The 27,158-nt window shown below is 49.9% G+C and overlaps 1 protein-coding gene across 8 annotated transcripts in view; it reads right to left on the reverse strand.

Moving 5' to 3' along the window:
• Positions 1-26,501, reverse strand: part of ADGRL1 (adhesion G protein-coupled receptor L1) — a 145,443-nt gene extending 118,942 nt beyond the window's left edge. For 3 of the 8 annotated variants that reach the window (XM_044453596.1, XM_044453595.1, XM_044453599.1), the window contains exon 1: positions 25,799-26,499. The gene's annotated coding sequence lies outside the window, so the exon portion shown is untranslated. Of the gene's footprint in view, positions 1-25,798 lie in introns of all 8 variants that reach the window. The other 5 variants (XM_044453593.1, XM_044453591.1, XM_044453597.1 and 2 more) reach the window with 3 other exon arrangements.
• Positions 26,502-27,158: the final 657 nt, after the last annotated feature.

Consider the following 27,158-nt stretch of genomic DNA (forward strand, 5'->3'; position numbering starts at 1 on the left):
GTTGAGAATGGGTTGAATGTGGGTTGAAACATGGGTCATCATTTTGTCTGGACCCAGCTGCACTAGCAAGCCATGGTTTGTTAACTACAAACAATCCATGAAAAGAACCCATTCTTGATTGTTGGGTTGTAAACTGTGAATTGTTTGTGGTTAACAAACTGGTTTCTGAGCACATCTGGGTTCAGTGCTGGGCGAGACAGCTGCCTAAGGCAGAATTACTGGCAGTCAAAGCAGATGAACCTTCCCAATTTGGTGCCATCTATACACAGTTAGGAAGCGGTGACGCAGTGGGTTAAACCACTGAGCTGCTGGGCTGGTTGATCGAAAGGTCAACAGTTCGAATCTGCAGACGGGGTGAGCTCCCATACTCTGTCCCAGCTCCTGCCAACCTTGAAGTTCGAAAGCATGCAAATGCAAGTAGATAAAAAGGTACCACTTTGGTGGGAAGGTAAACAGCATGTTTAGTCACGCCAGCCACATGACCATGGAGACTGTCTGCGGACTAACGCTGGCTCCCTCAGCTAGGAAATGGAGATGAGCACCGCCCCCAAGAGTCAGACATGACTGGACTTTAATGTCATGGGGAAACCTTTACCTTTTTACCTTTATACACATTTAAGTACAATTTCCAGTATGCCCAGCCAGCATGGCTATCAGCCATGACAAGAGTTGCAGTCCAACATTTCTGGAGGGCAGCAGTTTAGAGAGTACGGGGGGAAACTGTTAGAGAAAATATGTTAGAGAACGTTCAGAGTACAGGGGAAAACTAAGCACCCCCCCTCCTTTCTTTCTGTTGGAGCCCTCAAGGTAGGATGGGCAACGCAGTATCCAAAGGCATCAGTATGCCCATAGTCACCTTTCTTAATGCTCATCAAGGTGCCTGAGCCCTTCCACTTCTCAAATTTTCTTACCAGCTGTTGGGATGGCTAGAAAAGAGGTTTCTGCTGGTGCTCAAAATTGTGGGTGCAAAGGCGATGCTTAGTGTATTAGGGCCCACAGTACATCTCTTCCTTGTCTTTTGGTCAGTTTACTTGTTCTTTGCCACACTTCCCATGGCAGCCGTTTTGGGGTGGTGCCCAGGGATGGCTCCTCAGGTTGCTTACTGAGTTTGTTGGCCACAAAGGGTGCCTACCCGATTTACCGACTGCACCAGAAGAAGACAGTGTGGCATAGGAGAGATTAGCAGCTATAAGTTGCATTTATTTATATAATCTAATAAATTAGATATTCTTTTTTCTTACAAACTCAAAGCACCTTATATCATTTTCCTCCTGTTGCTCTCAATCCTCTCTCCATAACAACAGCCCTGTGAGGTAGGTTGGGCTGAGAGTCTATGACTGGCCCAAAGTCACCCAGTTGGCTCCATGGCTGAGTGGGGACTAGAACCCAGATCCCAGACCTATGCTCCTAACCACTGCACTGCACTACTCTCCAAACAGAATTGTACACTCAAGTCTAGATTCCAATCAGGTCTGACTCTGCTTAGCTGCCAAGATTAGGCAGGATCAGGCACCTCAGGTTATATGGGAGCTCTCTGGTTGCTATTTCTTGCATCTGGCACTTTTCTGGGAAATGATGATCATTGGCTGTGTTTGTTAATACCTCAGAAAGGTCTGGTGCATTTGTCTCTGGTTGTACAACTCATCAGGCATTACTTATAAATATCAAGCAATATTGTGTTTCATTGGTTAATATTTCCAATGCTGTAGTGCATTTAATATGTTACTATGCTAGGATCAGCAAATTGTTTGGATTGTCATTATTGCCTTGATGTATTTTTGCAACTGATATACGCATATGGATACTTATTTTTGTATTGCTGTTCTCGTGTTGTGAGCTGCTTGGAGCATGCTGCACAGAAAAGCAGCATACAAATTAAAATGGCAGTGATGAAGATGATGAAGCCTGCACAGACGGTATGGAGTCTGATCCACCAGTAGCCAGGTCCAGTAGAAAGGCATTGTGTACAACTGACCAGCTGACAAATAAAGACAAAGTAATCTAAGGAGAGTGATGGGGAGAGTAGTGGAACCTGAATCTCCCTTCCCCCATGCTGAATCAGAGCCTCAGCTAGCCCAGCATTGTGTTCCCACAGTGGCCGCCCCGAATGCCTCTGAGAAATGGGCAAGCAGGACCCAAGGGCAGCAGCCCCTTCGCATTCGCATTCCCTTGCAACCTGGGCAGACAGGCAGTGCCTCTGCTACTGGAGCTGACCTCTGGCCCTCATGGCTGGCAGCCCTTGGGAACTCTAACCTCCACTGGTTTCTCTAATCCCCCTTTAAAGCCATCACTGCATCTTGTGGGAGGGAAGGCTGTCGGCTTGTCTTTGTGCTTGACCAGCTTCAATGAACAGGGGAATGAAACATCCAGGTCTTTAAGGTTGGTTTTTAAATAGCTGGGGTGGAGAGCGGGATGTACCTCCCAAGGAAGGGCATTCCACTGTTCCGAAGTTTTACCTGCTATGACATACATCTGCCTTCTCGAAAAACTAAGATTTGCTTTTTGTTTCAGGAAAATCATTTTGCTCGTATGCAAATTTAATTGATGAAGCAATCAATTAATCAACTAAACTAATATGATTAATTGGCTCAGCTATGTTTAAGTGGGTGATGATGCTGGTACTTAGAGAAAATAGGTGAAGAACGGATTTCTTTCATTCCTCCTGCTTGCTGTACAGACCCCACAGCTGCCAACCTCGACACGTCTACATGGCAATTCTCCCAGGCAAGAGCCACAAAATGTGGGGGGACCCTCCCCAAGGGGGGGGGGTGCCTTCATTTACTCTAGCTCTTGCAGCTAACCCACCTTGGCCTTTAGGCTATCATTCTGATCAGGAAACAATCCACGGGGCTTTAGTTTACTCCTGATTTCAAGCGGAATGAATCAACTTCGCCCAGGTGCTTCAAGCAACACCCACTTTCTGGGCACCTGCTAGAATGACAGCACACTGTGATCTGCAGCACACGGTAGGGCCTCATTCTCCAGGCCGGGGCAGAAAACCTGCTGTAAGACCAACAGGAGGCGAACACGAGGGGCAGAAGCTCAGAACAGCAAAGCCTCTGGGCTTGCAGCATCATCCTGCTCTTCTCAACTTTTGTGTGTTGGGCTTTTCCTACCGTACTTTGAGGCTCACTAATGTGACAAGGGAGGTGTCAGCTGATGTAATAGGAGATTTGTGAAGTGAGTAACTATGAAATGCTTTCATGCTGGAGGGACAATAAGCAGGTTCATGAGCAGCCTTGTCCTTCAAAAACCACACATATCCACTGAATCTGGCTCAGGCTCCATTAATGCATAGGGCCTCATCCCAAACACACAGACTATCGTACAAGCTCACCATCCAGGCACATCTTTCGGTACCCAGCTGCATGTAAGTTCATTTTCTCACACTCATTCTTTTCCATAACATGCATATTGCTTAGCTATACAACCCTCATTTCATAAATGTCTCTTCCCTTCTATAGATGTATGCAAGCTTTTGCACAGATTTTCACACCTATGCACCCATCACATCTTGACCCTACAAAATAACCTCACAGAGATGCACACTTATAAGGCTGATGTCTGCACATTGATTCACACTTCAGACCGATATTGTCTAACTCTTGCATTCATCAGCAGCAAATGTGCAAGCAGGTGTGTATCCTATGCCTTCCAATGTACGCACGCACACAGGGAGAAACACACAGATACCCCACGTAAATTGGGAGATGTACAAACTATGCTGTATTATCACATCACTTGGATATCATAGCTTTAGACACCCAAATGACAAGCAGACTCACCCAAAAATATCTCTATATCTGAAGCCAGAATATAAACACGGACACACACGCAATATAGGGCATCCATTTTGAAGGCGCTGACGTGCTCATAAATGCAGAGTGAGCTGCAGTCTGTGAGCACTGCCACACATGCATGCACAGTGCAACTGCCTCTGCATGTGGGAATGGCACATGGGGAAGGCATGTGTCTGGCCGGCTGAATCAGAGCTCTATTCACAGTGCTGCATGAACTCATTCCCCCGCCCGCTGCACCACTGGCTGCCACTACCCCCAGCAGACTGAGTCACTGCTACTGGTCCTAGGAGCTCTAGCAGTCTCTGCGGCAGCCCACCTGGCCTCAGAAAACCCAGCCAGCCCTTCCCTGCATGGAGCCACTGGTCCCCACAGAGTAACTGAGAGCTGCCCAGAGCAAGGGAAATTAGATAGCCTTGCGATTTGGGCTGCGAAATGAATCGTGCACCCCTCCCCACTGAGACCCCCGTGTTGGATTCCTGCTCCTCAGCACTTTTCAGGCAATGAAGGTCAGGACAACGCTGGGAGCAATGCCACCTTTAAGATGCTGGCCCCAGCTGGGCACGGGGCAGCGACCAGAACGGAGGTGGCAGCTCTTCTCCTCACAGAGCGAGGGCTTCCTATCCCAGCTCCAGGCCTCAAGGGCCAAACTCTGTAGGAGAGCCAGGAACAAAACCTCCTGCGTTGCTGATTTTAAATATCAAAGTAACCCCTTTTTGATCTGGGCTGCAGTGCTGGAAAAGGTAACCAATTCCCCGATTTAAATTTTCCTCCAAGGAGACCATTTACCCATGTGGGAGAGAGACAGGCACAACCATCTTTTCCACAGCACTCTGGCCCCAGTCCAGAACAAGGCCCTTCTGGGACTGCTTAGCTCTATGGACCTTTTTATGGACCTTCGGCCCCTTGTCCAGCACTGCCCCAAGTCACACCCTCTTTGTCGTACCTCCTGCCCTGTCTCTGAGCACAGCGCCTCAGCCTCTGAAGGTGCAATAGGCAGCCTCCCATCATTTCTCTCCTGGCTGCTCTGGCATGAGCCACACCGGCGCATCCTCAGCCTGGCTGAGGAAGATACTTGGTGTGTTTTGTGTCGCTCTTGCGAATGGCGAGGTGCTTCAGATGCATTCTCTTGCAACAATCCTGCAAGGCTGGGTTGGAATAGTTCTACACTTAAGTCCGCTGAAGCCCACCTGAGGAGGTAAACGGTCTATGATCCCCTACACTGAGTTGATGGCCAAGACAAGCTCTGAACTGCAGACTTGCTGCTTCATTGCTTAGGCTCTTGGCAATGCAGGTACCCAGCTCTTTTCCAGGGGCTCATCACGGTCTCTTAACAAAGCTCCTGAAAAGAAAATGGGGCGTCTTCATTCTTGATAGTCTTCTCTTTTGTCATGCTGAGTCTGGGAAGATGACAGGCAGGGATACCCAGCCTAAGCGCGCCACCAAAGGCAGCGCACCCACACGATGCAAAAGCTCATCTCTGTGAGACATGGAGCAAAACGGTTGGCAAGACCTTACAGTCAACACATTTGACCTTGACAGCAGCTGTCAAAGCAAGCCCCATCTGCTCTCCACCCCACTGAAGCAGACCTCCTTGGAAAATTGGGGGTAAAACCAGGTGACCTGTCTCCTAAAAACCACAACTTCCAGAGAGTTCCTAGATAGCCCACTGTGTTGTATGTCCAAGAGAACACAGGTATTTATTTATTTAAAACATTTCTATGCCGCCCCATTCGCAAGAAGCCTTGGGGCGGCTTACAAACAAATATCATTAGCACAATTAACCTTAAAATTTTTTGGAGACATTTTGGCAGGTAGATGCACACCTGAGTCCAGTGCTGTGGAGAGAATAAGGCGCCACCGAAACACAAGCTGTCCCACCACCTGAGGCAGGACGGCACCACATGGCTGCCACCACAGCCTCTGCCACCTCGCTCCACAACTCCTGGAGAGAGATGTTACTCCCTTCGAATGACTGGCGTGGGTCACCAGGGGGGCCGCTTGCCTGCCCAGTCTCTTGTCTGGGGATGCTCCCAGAGCTAGAGGGGTCAGGCATCCTGGGGAGCCCGCCAGCCCACTCAGCTGAGCCCTCTGCCAAAGCAAGAGACTGGGGGGGCAGCCTTTCTGGAGAACCTGCTGGCACAATTGCTCACATTGTGGGAGCGGGAGACGGGGACGGAGGTGGCCGCTTGCCCAAGGGTTCTGCCTCTCACTTCCTCACTGTGGCATTCGCTGCAGCGAGCAAGCAGGGCCAGTGCCATGGCAGTGCCCGCAGAGGTCTTCCTGGTGGAAAGGGAGACCCCAGCGGCCTCCTGAGCAGGGGATTCGCCCTGCCTCAGAGGTCGGCCAGCCCTGATACATGGCCCAGCTGGTAAAGACCGCAGGCCAAGCAGAGGAAAAGTTGCAGATGAGAGTGCAAAGACAGAAAATCATCACACAAAGACTAGTCGGAGAGGAAGCCCATGACAAAGATGGGAAGCAAGGGAGGGCTGTGAATCCAGTGGGAAGAATTCATGATGAGCTAGAACTTGAACCTCTTCAGTGACTATAGATTCTGGAACCCACCTTGTTATATCTTCTCTGCTTCTCATTAATTCTTACTGGGGGGAAGATCCAATTAGTTTCCTTTCCTGGCTTCTAAATGATTTTTCATCCCTGTAATTAATGGGCAAGTCGGAGCGGAGCCGCATGGCAGGCAAATTGCCGGTTCAGGGGAGCGGGGGTAATTTTCTAGATATGATAATGAGGGTTGCTTTCTTGCTTTTAAATAATGAATTCATTATCGGGGGTGGGGGGTGGCAAAGGGGAAACATCCAAAGCACTGGCTTCTGGTTCATGTACTGAGGAGAGTCTAATTACTGAATGGGGCCACCGTATCTGAAACTGCAACCACAATTGCCCCATCGCATTTAGGTCAGTGGTAGGGCCCCGTCGCTGCTAGCTAGTCAGCTTCACGTGTGGTGCAGGCCCCGTGGCGAGCAGCAGAAGGCCGTTTCCCAGTCTTGTGTCACTCTGTCCATGCCCAGCCACATGATGTGAAACTTGGGCCAGTGGGTGAAAGAGGGCCAGCAGAGTGCGCCACATTCACACTTCCACCCTCCCTTTCACACACACACACACACACACACACACACACACCACTTTAAGCAAAAGCATTTCTGGCTTTGGGACAAATATCCAACAGAAAGTGGCAATCAAAGTGCACTCCAATTGACAGGCCTAACTGAATCCTTATTTATATCTCTCACTAGCCAAAAGCCGTGTAAGTCGAGCCCATTCTAACCACTGGGTCAATCTGACATGGGGGAAGAGTTGAGGTTCTTTATTATGGATGTTGCATCTACCAGCATGCTATAAAAAGGGAAAAATACGTGTGGGGGGTGGGGCGACAGGTCCTTGCCAAAACAGCTCGCAAGCCTATGGAGGCACTTTTATCCAGAATTCAATGACATCAGATGGATGTGGGAGGCTCTTCTTTGTAGGGACTGGCTTTTCCCAGCCCTGACTTTTGCCAGAGATGCACTTCTGGCTTGCTGCTTTGTGTTACAATGAAAGGGATCTGATTGTTGGGTGCTCTGCGATTCATCAGAAACGGGCTGAGGGACTGGCAGCTCTGAATGACCCAACGGCCAACTGATGCACATTGCACAGCCATGCTTGTAAACTTCACGGAGCATGGGGCCGATTCTCATCATCAGGCCCTTAACTCTGCGTGAAAGGCAAACCCTTTTGTCCTTCTGTTTATCTAGCTAACTTGGGGCCAGAGATAATCACCAGCTTAATTTGTACAGGTCCTGGAACCAAAAGAGCAGGGTGAAGCGTCAATAAGTGAAAGAGAGATCAAAGGCCATTTAGAAATCCTGAAATGTACAGAAACTGACACTTTCTTCCATTCATCAGCAGTCTGGGGGCATATAGATGTCCCTTGTGAGATTAGGGAGGGTGGGCATTTCAGCTGGGAAGGAGACCACACACCAATCCTGTGTCCTGGATTGTAGGATATTATGATAATATTATTTTTGTTATGTCGATATCCCGCATTTCCTCTAAGGAGCTCAAGGCAAGGCACATGATCCTTCTCCTCTCTGTCGTCCTCATAGCAACCCTCTGAGACAGGATAAGCTGAGAGTCATCCAGGGAACCTCAAGGCAAACTGGGGACCACAACCAGGGCCTCCCCAGTCTCAGCCCAACACTCTGGCCTCTACATCACATTGGCTCTCAGGGACGTCCTCTGATTGTCAGCAGGACTGGAAGGCTAACCCAGCACTTTCCACCAGGTGTCCCAGAGGCTGACCCCCAAGTACAAATCTCAGCTGCTTCTCCCATTTTTTCTTTGAGGCAAGCAGCCTCAACTCCCTTATCCCACAAAGGAACAATTCCAAGGTAGATTTAAGCCAGCAGATTGAGATGTTCTCAGCCGACAGGCACTGGATACATAAGCAGTATAACAGAATGGTTATTTTATTTGTTAAATGTACTGCCTGCCTTTTGAAATATAGATAAAATGCTATACTTTAAGCATTAAAACACATCTAATAAAACCCATTTTTCTGTTGGAGGCCATGTTCCCTTGCAAGCAAGCTGTCAAGGGCTGAACTCAGTGGCGGGCAAGGCCAGAGCCAAAACTGTGTGGGTCACCCTCTTCTCTTCCTGCCACCTCCTTTTCTTCCTCCCTCCTTCCTCCCCACTGAGGGGCCGCCAAGGAATGGGCAGATCACTCTTGCTAGGAATCCAAGCTGGCTGCCTGCAGCAAAGTGTTGACCTTAGTCCGAAGGCTGCACGAAATTAGCTGGGGGACCACATGTGGGCCCATCAGAGCACACGTGGCTCATCGCCTGTGCTGCGAAGGGAAGGTGGTTCTTCTCCCACCACCCCTTCATTAAGAAGAACTTATCTGTAACTGTCATCTGCAGCCCTATTAAGCATTTTCTTCATCCAAATTAGCTCCCAGAATTTCCTATTGCTATGGAATATTACTTCAGTAAAATATTACTTCGTCGGTGAGTGGGCTGCAAGAGATGACATCTCCCTCTCTGCTTGTGCCTCACAAGTGAATGATATTATTGACAGTAAGAGGGTGATCTGATTAAGAGTGGCAGGATCCCATTGAGAGCCAGAAAGACATGGCAGCCGCCTCTTCCCAGAACTGCTCTCTCTGACATGCAGTCAAAGTCCTGCCCAAGCTGGAGAACGGCAAGGTGTGTGCACAGAGGATGGGCGTTTTGCGACTGGGGCTGGCACAGCTGCCTCAAGGGCCGAATCCCTGGGCTATGGCTGTGCCCTCTTCCCTCTAAAGGTGATGCCTCATGAAGGAATAAACAGGACTCCCGACTGACAAAGTAACCTGTGATTTCTTTGCAGCATCTCGCACAACTGGTGTGCTTTAAAGTATATGACTCAAGCCACTTTCCATGTAAGGAGCGATGTGAAACCAGTTGTGGCTGTAACAGGTGGATATGTGATGGGGACAAGGGGGTGAGTAGTCCTGGAAGCCCAGACCCTGTGGGAGAAGGTAGGAAGTGGAAGAAAGGAGGGGTCATCAAAGCAAGGGGCCGGGCTGAGAGGTTGTCTGCTCGGTTCTGTCGCTCTGAGCGTGCTCAGCCCCGTCTGCAAGGTGAGTCGGGATCCCCTGGCGACAGGCAGCCAGGAGCTAATTAATGCTCATTAATCTACATGGCTCCTGCAGGGACCTGTCCTGGGAGCACTTCGTCAATGTTTACAGCTTGGCTTTACAGCCTTCAGTCAATGACCCTCCAAGTAGCACACGTGAGAGCAGAATGAAATGTGCACCCCTCCTGATGATTTGGGCGTAGGGGCTCTATCCCAGCTCTGCACAGCCGTGGGTCCAGAAACCAAGGCCTGGCCCTGTCACCAGGCGGAATGGAGCATCTCTCTCACGCTAGCAGAGTTGTTGACGTCACGGAAAGGCAGCAAATAAGTTACTATAAAAGTGGTTCATCTGTTTTTAGTGTATTTTTACTGTATGGAGGAAGACACGCGCGCAGGTTTCTGTCTCAGGTGCCAAAAGAACTCGGCTGACACTGGCGACTGTGCACCTTGCAGGGGTGCCATCGACTGCTTCCTCTTGCGCAGTGAAATGTCTCTGGCCACCCTTGCTCACTCGTGCTGCTTCGTGGCACCGGAGCACAGGAAGAGCGGGGCGTAGCGCCTGGCTCTTGGGTGGCCCTTGGTGAGAACGGCGGGCCAGCTCCCCAAGCCCTACCTCCCTTTTCAGAAAAGGCTGCTGGCAAATCCTGTAGACACAGCCACTGTTAGCCTACCACTTGGCTGCTGAGGATGCCAACCGTTTCTGCTCAGGAGACGGGTGGATTTGGTCTTGGAGTCTCCAGTTGCAAATCCCTCAGCCAGGCTGAGAGGGACCCCTAATCAGCATTGTGGTGCTCTGGACTGCTCACAGCACTAAGCCACAATAGGAGTTACTGGATTCTGAGCTATCATGATGTATGAACTTGGCCTCAGTCACAAATAATGGTTTACTCATCATTAACAACCCAGAAAATGAATGCATGGATTGCTGTTAGGCTGTAAACTCTGGGTTGCTGAAGCCATGAATTGGCAGTATGTGCAAACACAGAACCATGGATTGTTCTGGAAGCTTATGACGTGGCAGGCAAGGATGGTGTTAAAAAAAAAACCCCAGCCACTCTAATACTAATACTAATTATTAATGCTAATACTACATTACCACAAAGGCATTTGATATACAAAGAGAGGATGGCTGAAGGAGGAGAGAAACAAACAACCCAGGAAGTGAGAAAACAAAGCATTGTTCGTCTGATCATCTGCCAGACAAACCATGTGTGTTTTGTCCATGGGTTAGCGTTATGTGTGAATCAAACCCATGTGTCAAAAGGTTACAAACTGTGTTTCAACCTTCCTTTTTCCTGCTCCATCAGGAATATCCGTGCTTCTAGGGCAAAAGAGAGCTGGCATGAATCAGACCAGTATCCCTTCCCTCCCTCCACTCCTGCGGTACCACGGCAGCAGGAAGTGAATCGTGTGGCTTTGATGGAAACTTGATTAGGACCTTTTCCAAACACTCCAAGCCCCTGACCAAATTAAACTGGAACTCTTCTCCCCAGCTTGGCTCCAACCAATTATTGCCGTAATCACGTCTGCGCCCAGTTATCCTATCAATTAGCTGCTGCTTTAGCAGAGAAGAGGGTGGGAGCTATGGGTAGGAAGATTGCTGAGGAATAGAAAGTGATAGATTGGAAGGCAGATGGGAAAATTAGGAAGAGAGGGGAAGAAAATGCAAAAGTATTTGTGAATGAAGAAGAGTGATCTGTGTTCCCTTGGAATTAGCTTTTGCATTGGTCTTATAACTGCTGTCCTGGCTCAGATATAGTGGCTCCTGGGGTGGGGGTAGGTCTTTATATAAAAAATCCAGAGCACCAGGATACATCTGTCTTGCTGGAACGTATCCACAGAGAGCTGCATTAGGCATGCCAGCTCCCTGGTCAGGCTTCTAGCTAGAAAACGACACAGAGGGGCACTGAGAAAAAGGGCCCTCCTGCATGGCATTGGTTATTGAAATATGAGAAACACATTGGCCAGCCTAAACCTTTCAGAAGTCCACAGGGCTAGCGAGACAATTAACTTTGTCTGGCCCAGCTACTGCTCAAAGTGCTGGATATAAGCTTTTGGATTAGACAGCGTTCTTCTTGGGGCAAATATAAAACAAGATGGCTGATTACAAAAAAGACAAGTAGGGGGAGGCATGACGGAGGGGTACGGCATTCTGCATGGTGCAGAGGAAGTAGAGGGAGAGACTTTTTTGTCCCTCTGCCATACTGCTAGAGCCCAAGGGGGCTGTCCCATGAAGCCGACGGATGGGAGACTCAGGAGAGATACAAGGAAGCACTTCACACAGTACACAGTTGAAAATATGGAATTTGCTACTGCACGATGGCGTGACGGTCTTTCAACCTGCAAGGGAGACTTGAAAAATGAACGAAAGACAGTGGCTACCAGGCATGGTGGCTGCATGCTGCCTCCAGCAGAAGAGCCAGCGTGCCTCTGCATGCCAGTTGCTGGGACAAGGGAAGGTGCTACTGGACACTTTGCCACGGGTTTCCCACAAGCAGCTGTGTGACCGGCCAGCTGGACTGATGGCCCTTTGGTCAGACCTGCCAAGGCTCTTCTTAGGGTCTTATGCCACTTTCCCAAGTCAAGGATGGTGCCTTGAGCTAGCGTGCCTCTCCCCAAGCTACTGCCCTCTAGCTGTGCTGGACTACATCTCCCATCATCCCTGGCATGTATTGGCCCTGATGACTGGGAAATGGTGTGAATTGCTGTCTGACCAATCTGGGAAGCACCAGGGTGGGTAAGGCTAAACCATTGTCTCCCCTAAAACAAATGTGTAGGTTTGCCCAAACTGAGCTTAAAGGTGCAATCCTATATATATTTAGACAGGAAAAAGACCGATAAATCCCAGCATGCCCCAGCTAGACAGCCCATGACTCCCAGAATGCCCCAGGCTTTTTTTCTGTCTAGGCATGGAAAGGATTATATCCTAAATTAATCAGATTACAAACACAAGCCCTTCCACATCAAGCACAAAACATTTTTATAATGTAGACACGGGACAGGGAGAATCAAGATAAAGATTTGCTTTTCCCCAAACCTTCTGCCTTTCATTTTATATATTTTTTAAACTTTCAGTGCCTATGCATAAAGAGCTCTTGAATGCTCACCCTCTGCCTTTTTTGAGCTTTAAAAGGTATCCTTCATGTGCTCTGTACATTTTTATTTCAAGAGACCAATATAGCTTCACCACTAAGACTGTGATCTATGGAGCATGCTTTTAAATATATATATACTTTGATTTCCTCCGAAAGCTAAGTAGATACTGACAGAATTGATTACAATCTCAGGTTTTACGGAACATTCCTTTTAAAAAAGATCAAAAGAAAGTTTCCCCTCCTCTGAAAAATGCTCAGCTACACATAGGGAGAAATCTATTTCTACAAGGGGAGTGCTAATTTCCTTTCATACATGCCCCCCTCCCCAGTTACAAACCCGTTCAAGATACTAAAGCTACAACTCTCCGCATTCCCGACGACTGGCCGTGCTGGCTGGCACTGATACAGCCCAGCACCTCTGGACAGTGTCAGGTTAGGGAGGGCTGTTCTGAACAGCTGGAGGGCTGCTGGTATTCATTACCGCCACTCGTCCAGGTTATCCAGCCCAAGAAAAACATTCCAGAAGCACGCTGCTGCCACCATGACCACCCCAGTAGCTTGCACAGCCATTGCCTATTGGCTGGGAGGGGACACTCCATCCCCAAGCAGTACTTCAGTCCATAGCTGAGATGTTCCTCATTTCCACAATGGAGCTGTTCAAAGGCAGGCAAAGGAAAGGGGGACAGGGGGGAATGCTGAAGTGGTGAGAAGTATGGCTGCCGCTAGCAGTGGCATCAATGCTTTGGAATCCCTGCTCTCCCAGAATCCTGATGCCATGAGCCTATGCATATTTAGGCAGAAAAACGTGCTAGAAGTCCCAGCATGGCTGGCCTGGGGAATGCTAGTTGTATGACTTTTTTCTGTGTGATAGAGCTCCGTATGGGGTCCCCTTTCCTCGCACTGAAATTGAGCCACCTTACAGGTACATGGGCTCCTTTCCAAGCTCATCGTATTACACACATGCACACGGAGAGAGCAGCACTTGTGATAACCTGGTACCTCCCGAAATATTTTGGATTGCAACACTCTTCACCCCCAGCCAGCATGGCCAATGCTCAGGGATGATGAGCCCAAATTTCTGGAGTCCAAGCAGGAAAAGACAACTATTTCCTCATGGATGTGAACTGATTTGAGTTCCAAAGAATGAAAATCCACAATCAGATTCTGGAACAATGGCTAAAAGTTGAGAATGGGGTCTCTCTGTGAAGGCACCTGCAAGAAGCTGTATTATGGGGTTGGCCAAAGAGGTGGTGGGGCCGGTGTTGCCTCCGGAAAAGGTGTAATCCTATGAATATTAAGCAGGGCAGCCCAGCAAATGTGGCTCCTCATCTCATTCCCTAGATGATAGGCTCCATTCTTTATTGGCCTCACACAGAATTGCCTCTTTACTCTGCCTCACAATAAATAGGAACCCAACCCATCACCTGGGATATCAGAGAGCCAACTATAGACCTTCCTATGTCAAGAAGGCTAGAAACAGCTTGAGATGGAAGTTGACTTTGAAGAACACTTACCATCTTAATGTTTCAAAGTTGTTTAATGTAGCATGAGACTCTCTTAGATCGTTACTGGATCAGTTGATGTTTATGGGAAGAAGACCTACAGTTTTGGCTCCTCTTTTCCTTGAAATTCTTATTTTGATCCTTTTCTATAATTCAAGGCCAAGTGTGATAAGAAGGTAGATTGGGATCTCCTAGGAGATCTCTGGGTACTTTTCAGTAGATCAGCAAGAATAGTCCAATAGCAACAATTAAAAGGCTTCCCAACCCCCCCGAATTAGGCTTGCATTTCCCTCAAGTTTTCTGTTTGGGCTGGATTGTTATCGTGGGTTGGGCACATGCTCAGAGGTACCCTGTCTTTAATTCTCACTCTTTGCACACCGTTCTGAACCACAGATTTACAGCTGGCTCTGGCTGGGAGACTTCAGGATTCTAAGGAAACAGAACTAGATCCTGCAAACATCAATTCAGTCTAGGGAACCCATTGCAACACCTGTCTCCTTTTGTTTGAACAAGACCTCTTCTCTCAGGATATCCCAAGGCAAGCCAAGAGGTGAACACCCGCCCGCCCCAGCTTCAGCACTTCCGCTTGACATTGGCCGCACCAATAAGCTGCAGTCCGATGATGCTTTGGATTCCACCAGGGCAGTTTCAATGCAGCTGAACCAGGTGCGTTTTGAAACTCAATACTGCTGCTAGGCAAGTGGCAATTTTAAATTTGCATGCATGATAATCAACACATGGAAATGAGCAATGGTATGATTCTTTTTTCTTCTTGGAGCCACAGCAACCTTAACAAATTATCCTTTGGCAGGAAATAACCATTTGCTTGCCTGAAGAGGCACACATGGAGCATAGAATAGGCACAGACAACTAGACTATTTTTATTTAAAATGATATTTAGACTGCCTTCAAGGCCGGAAAGTCCACAGCATGGATGGGGACCCTGTGACCCTCCTGATGCTGTTGGACTCCAACTCATCACCCACTTAGCCATGCTGAGGCTGATAGGCGTTACAGTCCACCAATATTTGGAGAACAACTCAGGTTGTGTTATGGTAATTTGTGGGTCGTACGGTTTGCCAACAGGAAAGCTGCATACATACAATTTTAAAAGCACATCTGAGCCTCTCTTGCAGTCTGGGTACACATGTGTGCATATTATTAATATGAAATTAAAACGGTAAATATCAGACAAAATGTTATGGAAGCCTTATTAAGTACAATGTACAGCCTTAGCAACATAGATGCTATAGCAACATAGTGACAACAGGATAAAATGCAAATATAAATACATAAATATAAAATTAGTGTTATAAGTGGAAAAGGTCAACCTCAATTCACTGGAAATTGAATCGATGATTGTAAAACAGCTTTCACTAACACAGCAACTTCCAAACGTTTTGAACTACAGATCCCATCGGTCGCAGCCAGCATGGCCTATTTTGGGAATTGTACTCTCCAAGGCACAAGGTTGAGGAAAGCTCCTGTAGTGCATCCTGATGCCGCCAAAGCCAATCCGCTGGACACCAACTGTTGCCACTTCCGCACAAAGAAGAGGGCAATGGGGAAGAACGGGTCCTGTCCTCAGAATCTGAGAGTGGTAGAGAGACTGAGACGCAGGCGGGTTGATCGTTAAAGATGGGAAACCCAGAGCATGGGGAGCCCCGGTTCACATGCAGGAGCAGGGCTTCATGGGACTCAGCCACTGGGATGCATGCTTTGGCTCAGCCTTACTTCCATGCAGTGATGGAAGCCGCTCTCTGGGGTAGATTGAAACACAGAGATGTTGTCGATGGCCTGCAAAAGTGGATACTGAGAGCACTTGAGAGTTGCAGAGAGGCTTAGGGCACAATCCCACACGTGTTAAACAGAGCAACGTCCTACTACTCTCAGCATTCCTCAGTGAGCCCCGCATGGCTGGCTCAGGCCTGCTGTGAACTGTAGGACTTCTGTCTGTCTGAACAGGTTTGCACCTTTACATCTGAAGCCTGGGAGGACAAACACCCACCTGCCATTCAATGGACTGAAGATCATACTGCTGTTGCGACAATGGAGCAACTCTCCCACAGCGGTCAATCTTCTGTGGACACCTCTTTAGCTATATGGACTGTCTCTATGCATGTATATCCATGAAATGGAAGTATTAAAACTTTTCCCCCTGCTTTTTCTTTCTTTCTTGAATTAAGCATGTCAATACTTATTGCTTTGGATCAGTTCTATACGTTCATTCTTTCTTTCTTTTTCTCTCTTTTGTTATCTCACCCCTTTTAGTTACTGTCGCAGCAGCATCTTAAAAATTATTTATTACATTTTTATATACCCAATAACTGAAGCTTTCTGGGCAGTTCACAACAATTTAAAACATGAACTAGGGCAGAGCCTATGATGGTCCAAGAAAGGGTTTTTGAGGAAAGTATGGAAGGAAATCCATTTGGCAATTACTAGTATCTAGTGCTCTCGGTAATAACAAGGAAAAGAGAATGTGTTAAACCAGCAAGGTTCTACATTCAGACAATTTATCATACAGAATTGGCAAGTGTCCCAAATCTGGACAGACCTGGTTCCAGCTGGCCTTCTTCTATCTTCTAAAGATCCTGAATCTCAGAAGGAAAAGCAGTCTTGATTTATCAAGATACCAAGTTGTTCAAATAGAGGGTGCCAGCTTAACAGATACCCTTTCCATGACTAGCAGAACCTCTCTGTCCTGGGGGATTGATGTTGTTCAAAAAATCCAGTCGATACCTGCTCTGCTTGTGTGCATGAGAAGTCTTGCAAAGCCTGAGACACAGGGCCAGCCCCACTTTTAAGGAGGACAGGGAAGAGCCCTTTGACGTGCCCCCTTTTGGTTAGTGGGCCCAGAGAACAGCAGTGTTTGAGGAATCTGGTTTGGGAGTGGGAATCCACCGGATTTTTGCAGATCGGCATCCCAGCATCCAGCCCACTCTCTCTTGCCCTGCACTGGACTTGTACCACGAATTCGCATGGGCCTCCAGCAAGAAGCAAGCCTGCAGAGCTAACTTGGGCACATGCTGCCCCCACGCCCCCTGTGCAAGCAGAGATCTGCTTCCATACATGTGACTTGCGAGCTCTGTGTACTCTGTGCAAGAATAATTCAGCACAAAGAAGGGGTCCACTGGCATTTCTGAGCATTCACGGCCTTGATCTCAGCTTGGTTTGCTTCCTAAGTCAAGGGCAAGCACAGGAAAGAAATCTGGTGAGTGCAAGAGAGGCGGATTCTAGCTGGATCTTCGTATCTCTACCAGGGAGATTTCTCTGGCAGCCACAGATATCCATTTAAAGTGCTGGATTCAGTGGTGCTCTTAACTTTGGGCAGAGCAATCCTACAGCCCCTAGGCAGCATCTAGAGGGCCACAGGATTTTTTAGAGTTCCAGTGCAGTACTGGAAAACAGCTCCAACATAGGACTGGGACTCAGCCTTTGGGCACCCCGCACCCCAGCAGATGGTATGGAAAGAACCATGCTGCTTGCTGACTTGAGGTCCTAAAAGCAACATGGAGAAGGGGTGTGAGGGAGGAGAGGAGACTGGTAGCACCAAGATAAGAGTTGTCTTGGCGGTCCCCCAAGTACTGCAGTAAGATGGCCAAAATTGGCCATCGAGACGCTTTGCAGACCTGGAGAAGTGCCGCCTCTGTGCTCTTCCTGCTCTGCACAGACACTCATAATTCTCTGATTCAGACAGCCACAGACATCTTCAGTGGACTGCACCTGAAAGTCCTGAACAGTTTCTGTCTATGTTATTGGGAAGAGCATCTCCCCATTCTTAGCTATCTATCCATCTATCCAGGCATTAAGATCCCACTGACACCCTCAAATGAGGCAAGGAGGGTACCTGCAAAAAAGAGGGCCTTTTCCCTGGTCGCACTCCATACACAGAACGCTTTCCCCAGAGAGAATCACCCGGTACCTACATTGTTGTCTTCCTAATGCCAGGTGAAAACCTTTTTATTTTGTTGGACATGTTTTAGTACAATAGTCTGCTTTACTGCAGCCTTTCCTGTTGTAATTATTTTGTCCTTTGCTACTAATTTTATCTTGCCTTTATTTTCCAGTTTTTTCTGTTAATGTTTATACTGTTTGTTTGTAAATGTTGTACGCCACCCAGGGAAATTTGATTATTGACTGATTTAATTATTAAAAGCGCAGTAAATAACAAACAGCAGCAGCAGCTGCGCTGGTCTGAGCAGTGCTCTATGTGCTGTCACCATCTGAATTTCCCAGAGTGCCCCAATCTACTGCCACTCTGGGACATTGTGGAAAATTCAAATGATGGGCCAAGGCCAGAATTCTTTCTTGGAGGCAGCTGAGGACAGGTGTCAATGATGGGGCCTGCCATGGCAGAGGTGCCCCAGTATCTGCCAAATGCAGATACTGGCACTGCTGACAAGAACTGCAGAAGACGGGGAGTGGGCTATTTATTTTTATTTTATTTATATTGCAATTTATATCCTGCCTTTTTCCTACAAAGGGCTCAAGGCAGCTTACATCTCCTCCTCCATCTTATCCCGACAACAACAACCCTGTGAGGTAGGTTGGGCTGAGAGTCTGTGACTGGCCCAAAGTCACCCAGTTGGCTCCATGGCTGAGTGGGGACTCGAACCCAGATCCTCAGAGTCCCAGTCCCACGCTCTTAACCACTACACCACACTGGCTAGGGTTCAAGCCTACTAGTGAAACAGTCCAAATCAACAAGGAAAAACATAAAATTAAGAGGAATGGGCCATGGGTTCAAAGGCCATTTGTAGACTGATGGAGATGTGGTGATAGGAGAGTGGGGAGGAGTCTGGCTGCAGGGCAGAATGCATGTTTTGCGTGGAGAAGGCCCCAGGTTGCACCCGCAGTACCTCCAGGCAGAGCCTCCTTCCTGGGACCCTGATAGCTGCTGCCGGCCAGAACTGGCAGGGCTAAGCTGGAGGAGCCAAGGCCCGGCTTGGTATAAGCAGCTCCCTGCGCTCCCAGAACAGGAAGGGGGAGCCTGAGGCCCGCCCCTCCCTTCAGCTTGGCTGCATCAGCCACGCAGAATCCAAGCAGATTGCCATCCCCTAATCGTCTCCAGCATATTGCTTCAAATCCCCAGGCACTCGCTGAGACTGGGCAGAAGGAAGGGCTCATCTGCCACACTGATCACAGAAAGGCTCGTGACAAAAGAGCGACAGTGTGTGGTGTGTGAGAGCAGCTGAGGGTGTGTACACGGGCCTGTGTGTATGAAGAGAGCCTGGACGGAGCCCCACCTCTTTGTGGTCATGTGTGCAGGCATGCAAGTATGCACACACAGGAACAGGTAAGCTGCCACTAATGCACTCAGCACTGGTGCAGAAGGCCTGTGGGGAATTCTCCCCACTTGCTGAGCAAAAACAGTGAATGTGGCTCCAGAAATGGGCTGCAGACACCCACATGTGCCTCAGCTAAATAATAATCATTAGTTTTAAAAGAGAGCTAAGAAAAAGCCACCTACGCATTTTGGAAACAGATAGAGAGAGAGAAACCAAAACTGCTTTTAAAAAAGTTCTCCCTTCCCGCTGCCTCCCGCCCCAGGTCAGCCTGCAGAAGGCCATCCGATGCCAGACTGCCTTCCCAACTCTCTTGAAATTCAGACTCCTCTGTTCCAAAACACCCTGGGCGGCTTGCAAATTATTGAAACCTCAGTCGGTCTCCGAATCCCGCACCACACGATCAGGCAATGGAAGGGAATTCTTCTTGTCACATCAGAGGTTCTGGACACACGCTCACAAAGACACTCCCCTGGGCTTAGGCGCTGGTGAGGCCTCTAAGGCAAGGTCGTGCCCGTGCGGGGAGATGCTGACAAAGATTTGGGCGAAGCCCTCCCTGCTTGCCTAGAGGCATGTTTGTCTGCAGTGCCAGCTTCAGAAGATAGCCGCCGCTCGAATGACAGGATACTGGCACTGGGGCAAACGCCATAGGCCTGCCTAAGCAAAGGTCCTCTCCCAGATTGTGCACACTCACAGGGGCCACCCAGCACAAGCGTGCCTAGCAAAAGGCTGTGCACCTCCAGCTGGTGCTAATCAGCACACGGCCCATACATTCAAAAGGAGTGGTGCTGAGTTACATCTGCCAGGCAATCCAGCTATTTATTTCTCCAAAAAGTGACACTCATTTCCAGCACCCTGAGGCCATGGGCCATTTGCACAAAGCACCCACAAGAATTCTTCCTGCACGTGCCTTTCATGTGCCTCCTCAGCTGCCAGAAAAACAAAGAAGTGGCCTCCAAAGCTGGAAGAGAACAGGGCGCCTGCACCTACGTGGAGGAAGCGTGCACATGGTCTGGGTCTGCATAGCTATCCTGTCCCCAGGCATACACGGTTCAACCAAGTTCCTGGGTCATACAGCTCATCACTATTGGAATGACGGAGCCCTGGAGAACCTAGGCTAGGCCACCTAATTGTATGAAGATCACTGAGAACCTCAGAAGGGAGAACAGAAACCATGCTTTGGATTCCAAAGATAAACCGAATACCCCCAGGCGTAGCGTGGGCGTTGTATAGAATACAAAGAAACATCTGTGAGGATTACAATATTTAGGGATTTTGTAGATCTCTACTTACCTGGAGAGCTAAGCTTGGTGCTAAAGATCTTTGGGGGAAGAGGCTGCTCGGAACACTAACGCTGGAGACATTCTAGCTGGGTGTACAACTCAACCGTGGGAGAGTGACCATCTCCCTTGTGTCCAAGTAGGTTATGTGCTTAGCCTCCAAGCAAGCAGCAGAAAGGGCCCTGCGCCTCCTACAATACCCCAAGTATTGCAAGTCCTGTTGCTCACGCTGCTAGTCCCAGGCCCTGGTCCAGGATGGCCCCATGCACTTGACAAACAGATCTCTCTTCCCTCTACCCTTCCAGGATGTTCACCCTGCTCTTTAGGCAGGGTGCCTACAGAGCTTAGCAGCTGCTTTCATCGAGTTTTTGGATATGAAAAGGCTGGGCTTGCTTGAATTTCAGTTGCATCTAAAAGCTCTTGCTCTCGTGGTGATAATATAGCACCATCTTGGATCTCAAAGAGAATACCGTGCAAGCAGAAGCAAAGAGAAGCTAGATTGTGACCCATTGCCTTTCAGTTACAGAGGTTTCCTGACCTCTGAATGTTGCCCCTCTAGCTTATCTGAGCCAAAGAACAAGCTAGACACCAAGCCTTGCAAGTCCTCATCACTCAGTGGCACAGAATTCACAGCTTTAATTCATGGGATACTTTCTTCCATTACCGATCACATTTCCGTTCTAAGCTCTTGCCCCTGCTCCACAAGGTCTTAAGGTCTGCAGGGCCAACCCATATGATCAGCTACCTCTCCATCTTGGATGCCACTTTGTCAAATACAGTCAGTGCCATGTGAACTTTCATCGACAGAGGATGAAGTTCTCAGTTCCACAAAAACCTAAGGAGAGACTTGCTGGATCAGAGTAAAAGCCTCATCCAGGCCAGTGTTCCATTTCCATGTTACCCAAAAGGATGGTGCCCCTAGCAGAACAGAAGGGAAATTGTCCTCTTCCACTGTTGTGCCGCAGCGACTGGTACAGAGGCCTGATCCTGGAGGGTGAATATGCTTCACCCATAACATACACCCAGAGTATGAGTTGTTGCCTTATCCAGAAATTATCCATGATTTCTTTGCCAGATGATCACACAAAACACAGACAGTTCTTCCAATCCCTGACTTGTCTGATTTTCTCCTCCTCTACCTACTCCCTCCCTGTAACCCAAGAGTCTTTGCAGTGCTCTAAATATTGGCATGTAGATTAGTTGTTTGCTTTTCATTCTTGTTCACTTCCTCTGGAGTCTGGCAAAACAAACTATGAAGAGGCTTATGGTTCTGTTTCTCCCATAATGAGAACCCATAGTTAAATAACCCAAAGTTCACGGCTCAGCAACAAACCATGGCTTCTCTTCCTGGGCTCTATTTGCAAGAAATATCAGCTCACACCTTGTATCAACCCATACCTCCAGCTGTTCTCATGTGCTAACCGGGTCAAGACCATCATGATCAGTAATCGGCAATAAACTCATCTTTCACAGCGAAACCCTGCTGTAGACCTCATGGCAAGGGATTTTTCGAGCACCTAATGAAAAGCAGCCCAAGCCTTTGCTCCCAAAGTACAGATGCAGACCCAAGCACACAGAACTACAACAAAACCTGATAAAATGTCAGGGCTCAGTTCAAAATCCTATGCAAAAATAACATGGAAGAGACTGTCTTTAGTTAGGTATGTGTAAGGTTCCCTCAACCCAGATGGACTCGAACCAGCCCACCAAACACAAATGAAATTGCAAAGTAGAACTTCCAAATCAGGGGGCCACAACTTCCAGGGGCACTTACACCTCAGCACATCTGCACATTTGAATTTAAGTGCAAGCCGAATAAACGACAGCATCACTTGCCTATTAAGAGAGCCAGTAGCAGAGTACCTGGTTCTCCAGTCTTCCCAATCCTATCCAACGGGTTATGGGATTAGGAACATATCACACAATAATTCTCATTCAAGCAAGGGAGCAGCTGGGGGATGCTGGGAGTTGTAGGCCTTTTCCTGGTCTAAACACATACAGGATCATGCCCTAAGTATCTCCTGCTTTGCCATTCCTTTCCTCCGCATCCTACCCCAGAGATGCTCCAACAGCAGTGGACTGGTGCCCCATTTTACTAAGGCTCCCAGCTCCACCAGTCCTAGACTCAGCGTGCTGCAGGTGTCTCTCACACCAGAGAAGTGGTGGCTGATGATCTCAATATTATTTATTTATTTATTTATTTTTCGGTTTATATCCTGCCTTTTTCCTACAAAGGGCTCAAGGCAGCTTACATCATTCTCCTCCGCCATCTTATCCCCACAACAACAACCCTGTGAGATAGGTTGGGCTGAGAGTCTGTGACTGGCCCAAAGTCACCCAGTTGGCTCCATGGCCGAGCGGGGACTCAAATCCAGATCCTCTGAGTCCCAGCCCCATGCTCTTAACCACTACACCACACTGGCTCTCCTTCTGTGGGTCCAAGCAGAAATTTCTGCTTTTTTGGAGGCACAGTAAATGGTGGGGAGCAGGACTAGAAAGGACAGAATAAAGGCAAGAGAGGGGATTCAGAGCAGAATGAAAACCTTAGCAGCACACAATAGTGGCTAAGAGTACTAGATGGAGACGAAGGAGACCTGAGTTCTAGTCCCTACTCGGCCGTGAAGCTCTCTGGGTGGCATTGGGCCAGTCACTCACTCTCAGCCTAACCTACCTCACAGGGTTGTTGCTGTTGTGATGATAAAACGGACGGTGGGAGAACCTTGTAAGCCACCTTGGTTTCCTTGCAAGAGGAAGAAAAATGGGATATGCCTGTCCTGAAACTATAATAGCAACAATACAATCTTGATCTTCTTCCCCTCCACATGCCAAAAATGAGACAGTTACCTAAAGGCAGGCCAGTGTCTGCTTCCTATTGCCAACTTGTTCTTTTAACAAGCCTCATATTCTGCCATCCCAAAAGAATTATGGTTTGACAGCCTTTGGTTTCCTCACCTTAGCCAAGCAGGCTAACAGTGGGAATTGACATTTATGGCTGGGGGAAGGGGGAGGGGAAGAGGAGGCAGAGCATCCAATTGCCCCTGAAAGTAGAAAGCTGGCACAGGAAATTGGTGAGTGGAGGAGGGCCTTAAGCACAATAAATTTGGGGAGGGGGAGAAAAGGGGGAGGATGCAGTGAATGTTTACTGGTTCTTTATCCGATCATCCATCCCCTCTTCATCTCCCCATCTGTTCATTCTTCAGCTATATTTCTCTGCACTATGTCCAGCTATATCTGCATTTGCCGCCACCCCCTCGGCTTTTGCTAATCATTCCAGCTGATCCCCCGCTACCCCTTCTTAGCCATTTCATTTCCCAAAAGGTGTGCACTTCCTGAAGCCTGTTTATTTCCCAACTGGGGAAAGAGTTCACTGCACACTTCCAAGAGACTGGAACCTCCTTCCATCCCCCACCCCCTGGAAAAAATTTAAGAGATTTGCAGCAATCATCAATCTATGCCCATCCTGCTTCTCCACCATCCTAGTTTTGCTCTTGACTGTGGAAACAGGACTGGTTGAAATGATGCCAATCCTGTCTGCTCAGCTCGTCTAAAATCAGTGGGAGCCTGGGCCACAGAGCTGCTGGTAGGCAAAAGTAAAAATAAGCCCTGCTTGTGGCTAATTGTGCGCGCGCGCGTGTGCGTGTGCGTGTGCGTGCGCATGGGGGAGTGCTGTATGGCTGTGGATGCAGTAACTGAAGGGTCTCTGGCAAGTTTCTTCCCGATCCCCCACCCCAGTCTCTACTGGCCTTTCTTTCATATAGGTCAGCGAGAAGCCGGAGATACGATACGAAGTGCCGAATACACGTACGCGCACGCCGCTGAATCACGGACGCCCCTTCCCTTGGACAGGGCAGGGAAAGCAGGGCCCAGATGGTGCTGCCGCTGCGATAGCGTCGGACTCTCGGCCACCTTCCCAGCTCTGGCACCTAAAGGTGGCCGCTTCCGAAGGGGCCCAGCCTGGGGTGAAGCAAAGGGCACACCCGCCCACCCCCACAGCCAGGTGCTCGTCCGCGGGGGGGGGGGGCATCGCGGATGGGCATGGCACAGCCCAGGAGCCATCACAACAAGCCGATGCGCCCCCCGCGCGCCTTTCCTGATTAACCATTCAGCCTGCATCCTCCTCCCATCTTGAAATTGTACGTGGGGAAAGGAAAAAGAATTGCGCGTGTGTGCATGTGTGTGCGCGCCCGCCGCCGCCTCTAATGCCTGCCTCTTACATAAAGACACGTATCAAGGAAATTTGAGGGTGGGGGGAGATCGGTCCAGGAGGCGAGAAAGGGGCAGCTGCCGCGATCTTGTCCTGGTTCCGGCTATTTTTTTTTCCTGCAGCAAAATTCTTGCGGGGGGGGGAGGCAAGAGGACAAGGATAGGACCGGAGACAAGATCTCCAGAAAGAGCCCTGCCCTTCTCTTTGTGCGTTACGGTATTTTGAGGGTAATTTCTCCTTCCCTCCCGCCTCCACCACATTTGTACAAAAACCGGGAAGTGGGGGGGGGGAATACCGCAGTAACGGCGGCGAGGGGCAGGGTATTTTTCTTGCAGATGGCTTTGTCTTGGGGCACACGCAGGGACCGAGCCGAGGACGGGAGACCGCCTCATCCGTAGGCGGAAAGAAAAAGGCGACGGTGACGGCGGAGAAAGGACCTTATTTGCAGAGCCCCTGTCTGCCCGATCACAAAATCTCCGGAGAAAACGGAGCGGGGGGAGGGGGAAGAGGGAGGAAACGGTCCCTTCCTCCCGGCATCGTAGTCCAGTCAGCAACACCCCCTCCCTGTTCAAGTCTCAGTGGCGCAAAGAAAGGCTGTCTGAGAGACGCTAATCAAACACCAGGTCCAGCAGCGCCCAAGCCACCGGGGGCGGGGGGGGGGCGCAGGTCTCAAGACGAGGAAAGCTCCGGTTCGAAGAAGAACGATAACAACAACGCATCTATCACCCCACCAGTCAAGGGACAGGCAGGCAGGCAGGCAGGCGGACGGAAGGACGGATGGACGGACGGATGGGTAAACCCTGCTAAGAGCGACCAGGACCCCCCTTTGAAATAAAGATGCGCCATCCGCCCGATTGATTCAGGTGTCCGAGGCCAACAGGGTCACTGATGGGGAAAGTGTGTGCGCGTGTGGGGTGGGGGGATCTCAGCAGTTCAGCCCCACCAACGCGCCAGCCCCTCGCGCAAAAGCCTCCGAGGAGGAGGAGGAAGAGGAGGAGGAGGCGAGAGCCGCTCTCTTACCTTCCGCGATCCAGTACTCCCGGGTTCCTCCATCCAGGGATCCCTAATCCATCCTGCCGCCAGGACGGCAGGGCTTGAGCCCCCGCAGGTATTAGGAAACACGAGGCAATCGGATGCGTGATGCGCGATCTCGATCTTCTTCCGATCGCTTCCCCTTGGGGCGTCAGTTTCAGAGAAATGTGGAGGGGGTGCACACACTCACACTCCAAACGACGTGTCCTGATTTCGGGTTGTTTTGCCCCCGGGGGGCGGCGAGTTAAGAGGACGAGGGGAAGAGAAAGGGGGGAGTCTGTTATAAATCAAGCCCTGTCCCTATTTTTTGTTGTTGTTTGTTTGCAGCCACCCCCTCCCAAAATAGCAAAAGGGAGGGGGGAGGAGGAGAAGGAAGAAGGGAGGGAGGGAAAAAGAGAGGGGGGAGAGGGGGAGAGAGAGAGAGAGAAGGGGCGAAATCAAAGCCCTCCTTCTCCTGATGAGATGTCAGTGGCGGACGCCTCCAGCAGGCGAACCGCCTCGCCTAGCAATGCGAAGGGAAATCTTAAAATATATCCATCCATGGAGAGCAGTCCGGGCATTTTGGAGACGGTGGAGGCGAGTGAACCAAGATCCACCCCCTGATCACACACGCGCGCGCGCAAACACACACACACACACACACGCGAGCGAGCGAGCGAGCGGCTAGGCGAGCACGCGCGCTGGCGACGGCGGCTGCGGCGGGGTGGGGGCTCCGTCTGCTTGCTCCGCTCGTCTCTCCTCCGCTCCCCCGCCTCGGTGCACGCAAACAGGCACACGCGCGCGGCGCGCTCTCACCGCCAGCAGCGACTGGGAAGGGACGGTCGGGGAGTCGGTGCTCCAGGCCGCCGCCGCCGCCGCCGCCAGCCCTCGCTCTAGCTTCCGAGCGGCCCCTCGAGCCTCGCCAGGGCGCGAGGGCTGTTTCGGCTGCCCGCCGGGTCCTGCTTGCAAAGAATCGCTCCCTCCTCTCCTGCTCCCGCTCCTTCTCTCCCCCCCTTTTGGCTGTGGACGCCCCCTCGCGGCGGACTCGTTCGGCCAAGGCGAACTAGGGAAGTGGATGCGAGGGAAGGTGACTGAAGGGGGAAGGCAGGCAGGCAGGCAGGCAGGCAAGAAAGGGGTTGGGGTGACAATGTGGGGGGAGCTGGCGGCCAGAGGCGATCACACAGCGGCGGCGGCGGCGGCGGCAGAAGCAGCAGGCCCCCTCGCCCCTTCCGGCGCCCTCCGCTAGATCCTTGGCCGCAGCGGAGCCAAGAGGAAGCTCCAGCAAAGATGCTCGGAGGAGGGAAGCTCGCGGCTTGCTTGGCACACCAGGGACCGGGAGGCAGCGGCGACCAGCCACCCACTGCCATCC

Source organism: Varanus komodoensis, unplaced genomic scaffold (assembly GCF_004798865.1).
Source record: "Varanus komodoensis strain SLA01 unplaced genomic scaffold, ASM479886v1 scaffold7_1, whole genome shotgun sequence".
NCBI classification, from domain to species: Eukaryota; Metazoa; Chordata; class Lepidosauria; order Squamata; family Varanidae; genus Varanus; species Varanus komodoensis.